Raw genomic sequence first — 6,702 nt, 5'->3', positions numbered from 1 at the left:
ACAAGATGCGTCAGCGCACATATGTTGCGTGCAACATAACACTAATGTGTTTCACCCATTAGGCTTGTGTGTTGCGCGGTTGCTGATATTATCTCTTTTTTATGTTTCCTATAATAAACCTCGTTTTTTTCGGTTTCAATACACAATGTTCGACACACAACTTTCATATACGTCACATCATGATTGCCTCTGTTACTCCCAATCTGAACACTTCAAACACTCAAAAATACAACCTTCAATCTCCACCGATCTTTAAGTTTCAAGGTTGCTCCTCCTACAAATTCAAGACGCAAAAAAAAAATATTGAAGCAATGATTTTGAGACAGGATGAACTTCATTTTTAATATATATGTATTATTGCTAATTTAGTATATCAAAAAAGTACTCCTTGTTTTTTGTTCTAAAAATAAAAATATTGGCAATATCCACGAAACAAGTAATATAATAAATTTAATAAAAAGGGAGAGAAATTAAAAGGCGTAGGTAGTTTAATACGACATCCGTTTCATATTAATAGTTACACTTACACTTTTCACGCATGGCAATGTACTACTTTGAGCCTTTATATCTCTAACTTTGTATTTGTAAAAAAATATAAAAAGTCGATATTCTAAAACTACATATCGAGACGAATCAAACAAGACCTCACATGACTATATTTTCTCTTAACCATAACTCACAAATGATAGCCAAAGGGAAATTTGTGAATAGTGTCAAAAGTGAAAATGTAACTATTAATATGAAACGGAGGTAGTATATGTTAATATATACTTATTAAAGTGATAAGGATATAGTTTTCTTAACTTTTACTTGCGAAAGAGGATATGTGATAAGACAAAGATAAAAAGAAATGAATAAGGTGTTAATGTGATGCAAAATTGAAGATATAGAAAGATTATATGAATATGTTAACCTAAGCTTTGGGCCTATTCTTTTCGGCATAAAACAATCAAAATGAACTGAACTTATTGCAACTAGACTAAATTACATTATAACTAATAGTAATGATAATAAATAAACTAGAAACTGAACTGAAATGATTCCAAATTAATTGAATTGAATTAAACTAAACTGAACCGAACTTAATATAAGATGGGGAGAACGGACTCTAAATACTTAAATAGAAAAAGTTGCAATTAATGAAATAAAAGGATGATAAACCAAAATATTCTTTTTCAAGATTGCGACACATATCTCTATTATATATACTACCTCCGTTTTTATTTAGTTACAACAATTTCTACTTTAAGATGTTTTTTATTAGTTGCAACATTTTCCTTTTTAGGAAAGCTTTTGGGATAATTTGACTATATTACCCTTACTTCACATACTCTATCTCTCTCCATTTAATTACAATACTAGTAGCAAGGGCAAGTGGGTCAATTATACTCTATTTTCTCATTTCTTAAAGTTTGTGCAAAAAGGTGAATGTTGCAACTAAATTAAAACAGAGGTAGTATAAGGGAAGGGGGGAGCTATGGTGTCCCGAATGAAAAGACTATTTTACCCTCTTCCCATTCTAAAATTATAAATTAATTCACTTACAAACCAAATGGAGCTTCAAATTAAAATACCAAAAATATAATTATAACAATCACTCACAAGTAAACTGAAATCATGAAATTGCATAATTTACGTTATGCATGTCACTCAAATGAGGAAACTTTACAAAATTTAAAAATTCACTTACAAAATTTAAAAATTCACTTACAAACTACAACCAATACACTACAACTTCAATACATACTCACAAAAACATTAATAAAAACTTGACTTGAAATCAAATTGTCCATTTTCTTCACAATCTATGAAGTAGTGTACCTAATTCAAAAATCTACTAAAAAATTATAATATTAGAAATCATAAATAAATTCAATAAAATTTCTATTTTATTCATAGAATTTAACTTTGAAAAGTAAATTTAAAAAAAAAAAGATTGGTGAGAGAATAAAGTGACGAAAACTAAACCAATCAAATTTTACAACTAAAAATAATTATACTTCATATGTCTAATGTTCAAATTTTGACTCTTATGTCGAAGAAAACCGAATTTATGTCTTGAAAAAAATCCAAGTACGCGTTACGTACAAAAAATACTTGTCATAAATAAAACAAAAGCACACATTAGAAAAACCATAAGTTAAGAAAGAAAAAATCCTTGCAAAAGATGGTTACTTCATTACAAGTCTTACAACTACACTCAAAAATTTTCCCTCAAAAACAAAAACAAAAACTACACTCAAATACTAGAAGCGCAGCCGAAAAAAGAAAAATAATAACCGAACTTTTTAGAGATGCGCCTTTTTATTTATAAATTATAAGTACTCCGTAATAGTTTTTGCGAGTTATGCTCACATTTGATTTTACATTATTTTAGGTGAAGATGGCAAACAACTGCATGCCATGTTTGATATATGACTTTTTCATTGGCTTTTGACTTTTCAATTTGGTCAAATAGTAAAATAAAGTGTTTGGTTCGACTTTTTGGTTAACTGAAGAGCTGACTCTTAAGCCGAAATGAAAAAACTATCTGGAGTGGCTTTTTGAATTGACTTTTGGCTTATTGGCCCACAAACTCTCCAATAAACCGCCAACAACCACAATTAATTTTGTGTCACACTTTTTAAATTAAAACAGCTAGCTTAAACAGCCAACTTTAAAAACAAATACATACAACCATTACTTTTAACCAGTCAAATAAGCCAACCAAATCTGTCAAAAGCCATTGCCAAATAACTTCGTAGTATATACAGAGTTTTGTCGATTGTTATGGCATGAATTCATCATGAGGAAAATGGAAGACATACATGCATGCATGTCATGGATGTCATGTCACATAGTTGGATTGAAACTTTGAAGCGCAATATATGCATGAAAAATAAAATGAAAAAGGGTGAAAAAGATAATGATGATGGTGATGGGGGATGATGGTAGTGGGATGAGAGAGAAAGAGTGGTCATTTGTAGAGTGTTTGACTGGGTATTGACTTACGGAATAAGGAGTCAGAGGGAGTGACAATCATAATGCGTCATGTTGTGTCTTTTTCCTATCAATATTCATGATTCATGGACACGGATTGGTCTTGTTTTTCAAAAGACACAAACTCCTCCTCCTCCTTTATTACTCTTTCGCAGAATCGCAGCCAGGCAGCCAGGCAGGCGGGACGAGGGAGAATCATTATTTTTTTCTTGAAAAACGCGTGGCTAATTTCGGCTCTCTTTACTTGGAGACAAAACCCTACCCGTTACAACTAGTCAACTACTCCATTCATTTCATTTTAATCTACGCACCTAGGCTATGTTCAGTTCACCTTATTTTTACTTATTTCAGATCTAATCAAATCAGATCAGAAAAAATAAGTTCAGATCAGATCAGTTCAGATCAGATCAGTTCAGATCATGCTTATGTTTAAAAATCATTATATCTTTCATAACATATTAGTAAAAATTATAATAATTGAATATTAATAACTTACTCATTGAGACGAATCAAACAAGACCCCACATGACTATATTTGTTCTTATATATTGAGAAAAATCTAAAAGATAAGATCTTGTAATCAGATCAGTTCAGATCATATCAGATCAGATCAGGAAAAAGAAGTTCAGGTAAGATCAGATAAGTTCATATCAGAAAATTTAAGGTGAACTAAACATAGCCTTACACTTTTTACATATGTTAATATAAAACTTTGATGATATATATTTTTAGTTTTATATTCGTAAAAATAATAAAAATTACATATTAATAATATACATGTTATGATGAATCTAACAAGATCCAACATAACTATATTTACATCCGAATATAAATCACAAATGATGGTGAAAGTGAAATTTGTAAATAGTGCAGAATATCAAAGTGTGTAGATTTAAATGAAACGGAAGGAGTATTGTATTAGTATATTACACTACTAATAAGGAAATGTTCTTTTAGATTTATTTCCAATTTAGTTTACATTGCTTTCGCCAAATTGGTTGATCTGAATTGAAGTAAACTCGACGCAATCAAATTAAATTGAAGTGAAATAAGCTGATTACTTTACTCCTCGTAGTTGGTATTGTAAGAGATTATTTATTTTTAATTTGAAATCAGGTGTGGCTCAACCTCAATATCAAGAAGCGAACATACGATTTTATTAAATATAATGACCATTTTAATCCATTAATAAGTAACTAGTTTAATTTATTTGGTAAGTCTCTCGGGTTGTTATTTTAAAAATTATTTGTTTTAGTTCGAGATTGAAAGGGAAAGAAAAAAGGAAGGAGAAGAGAAGAGATGCTTAGGATAGTGCAAGGTGCCTAGGAATGGGTTGTTAGAAGAATATAGGCTTGGGATGGTCTAATTTTGTGTTAATATTAAGCCTCGTTCTTTTGGATAGGGAGATTGAACTGTATATTTAATTTTCTAAAATAATAATAATTGATGATAATCAATAAGTATCAGCATAAATATTGATACTAATTATTATTATTTACTATTTTTACATAACTTTATTATGATTTTTATTAAAATGTTGTTATTGGTGGTGTACTCCCTCCGTTTCCTAAAGATCTTCCCCCTTTCCGTTTAAGGGTGTTTCCAAAAGATCTTCCCTCTTTTGCTTTATTCCTTATTTGGCAAAACAAATTTCCCCATCTACCCTCTCATGTCACTATCATATGGTCCACTATTACATTATTAATTCAATTTTACTCCCTTTTTCTCTCCTACTTTAACCCTTTTTATTTGTTTATTTATCTTAACCCCTTTCTCTCTCCTACTTTACTCACACCATGCCCCACACAACTTGATTTTCCTTGGTATCTGTAGAAACAGTGAGTGGGAAGATCTTTAGGAAACGGAGGGAGTATAATAATAATAATAAAAAAAATAAAAAAAAATAATAATAATAATAATAATAATAATAATAATAATAACAATAACAATATTAATAATAATATTAATAATAATATTGAAAACAAAAATAATAATTAAAACATTAGATATATGACTAAACTAAACTGAGCTGAAAATAAAGCTAAAATAACAGGGCCTTAGGCTATGTTTAGTTCACCTGAAATTTTCTGATCTGAACTTATCTAATCTGATCTGAACTTATTTTTTCTGATCTGATCTGATCTGAACTTATTTTTTCTGATTACAAGATCTTATCTTTTAGATTTTTCTCAATATGTAAGAAAAAATATAGTCATGTGGGGTCTTGTTTGATTCGTCTCAATGAGTACTTTATTAATATTCAATTATTATAATTTTTACTAATATGTAATGAAAGATATAATGATTTTTAAATATAAGCATGATCTGAACTGATCTGAACTTATTTTTTCTGATCTGATTTGATCTGATCTGATTAGATCTGAAATAAGCAAAAATAAGGTGAACTGAACATAGCCTTAGACCACCTATTCTAGTAATTCTTGCACTCCACAATAGTGAATCTTATCAAAAAATTACATACATAAAAGATAATTTGATTTTTTTTAATATTTCACTTGAAATATTAACACTATTCATACTTAGAGAAAATATTATTAATTTTTCTCAATTTATAAGAAAGTATATAGTCATGTGGAGATCTTGTTTAATTCTTCTCAAAATTTTCATAATTTTACTAATATATAATGAAACATATTCAAATTTAAAGATGTATTACACTAGGAGATGCGGGAGAATGATAAAATCCAAAGGGAGTAATACTGCTCAACGTTGTGCTTCGACACATGTGTCAAACTCTAAACACGGCTGAAAAAGGGAGGAAATTTAATTTATTTGGCTTTTCTCACTTTATAGTTTCAAAATATCAACTATTTATAAATTGTTTTTTTTACATTGTGTCTTTTTGTTTATTCAGTTTTATGTTATATCCTAACCTTTTCAAAACTCCACATGGTACCATCGAACTTACCTTTTTTTAATGCACAATGCTCACGCCATTAACTACCTCATTAATATAGTTTTTATTTGGGAAATTTGTCAGAAACAACCTTTTAAATATAAGTTTTTGCGAGAAAAACCTTTTAAAAAGAATATGGCAAAATAAGACATTAAAAATATTTTTTTTGCAAGGAACAACCTTGAACCATTTTCTAGTCGTTGACCAAGTATTTTTTAGCTTCAATTCACTAAAACCAAACATGACAAGGCACGTAATCTGTATTTCTTATGTTTCTCCCATGATTTTCATCATATACAGATGAATTCAACGGTTGGAAAATATTTGGTCAATGTCGAAAAATAGAGAAAAAAAAAAGTTGAAACATAAGAGATGTAGTTCATGTGCCCTCCACATGTTGGGTTTTAACGAGTCAACATTGAAAAATTAATGCTTGGTCAACGTCGGAAAATCGATCGAGGTTATATCTCGCAAAATATTTTCTTCTTAAGATCTTATTTTGCTAGATTTTTTTTAAAAGGTTGTTTCTCGCAAAAAGTTATATTTAAAAAGTATTTTTTGACAAATTTTTCTTTATATTTTATAATTTAGTATATTTCCTTCATGAGCTAAACCATCAAATTAGTTCAACTTGATTACAATATGAAAACAAAATTATTGACGGCTAGAAAACGACTATAGCATTGTGCATTAAAAACAATAAGTTTAAGGATATTGTATGGAATTGTTTGAAAAGATTGGCATACAATTGTACAAATAGAGACTTAGCAAAGAGGTATAACGTAGAAAAACCCTTATAATTTATC

This window comes from Beta vulgaris, chromosome 8 (genome assembly GCF_026745355.1).
Source record: "Beta vulgaris subsp. vulgaris cultivar EL10 chromosome 8, EL10.2, whole genome shotgun sequence".
Lineage (NCBI taxonomy): Eukaryota > Viridiplantae > Streptophyta > Magnoliopsida > Caryophyllales > Amaranthaceae > Beta > Beta vulgaris.
Note: the sequence above shows the minus strand (reverse complement) of the source record.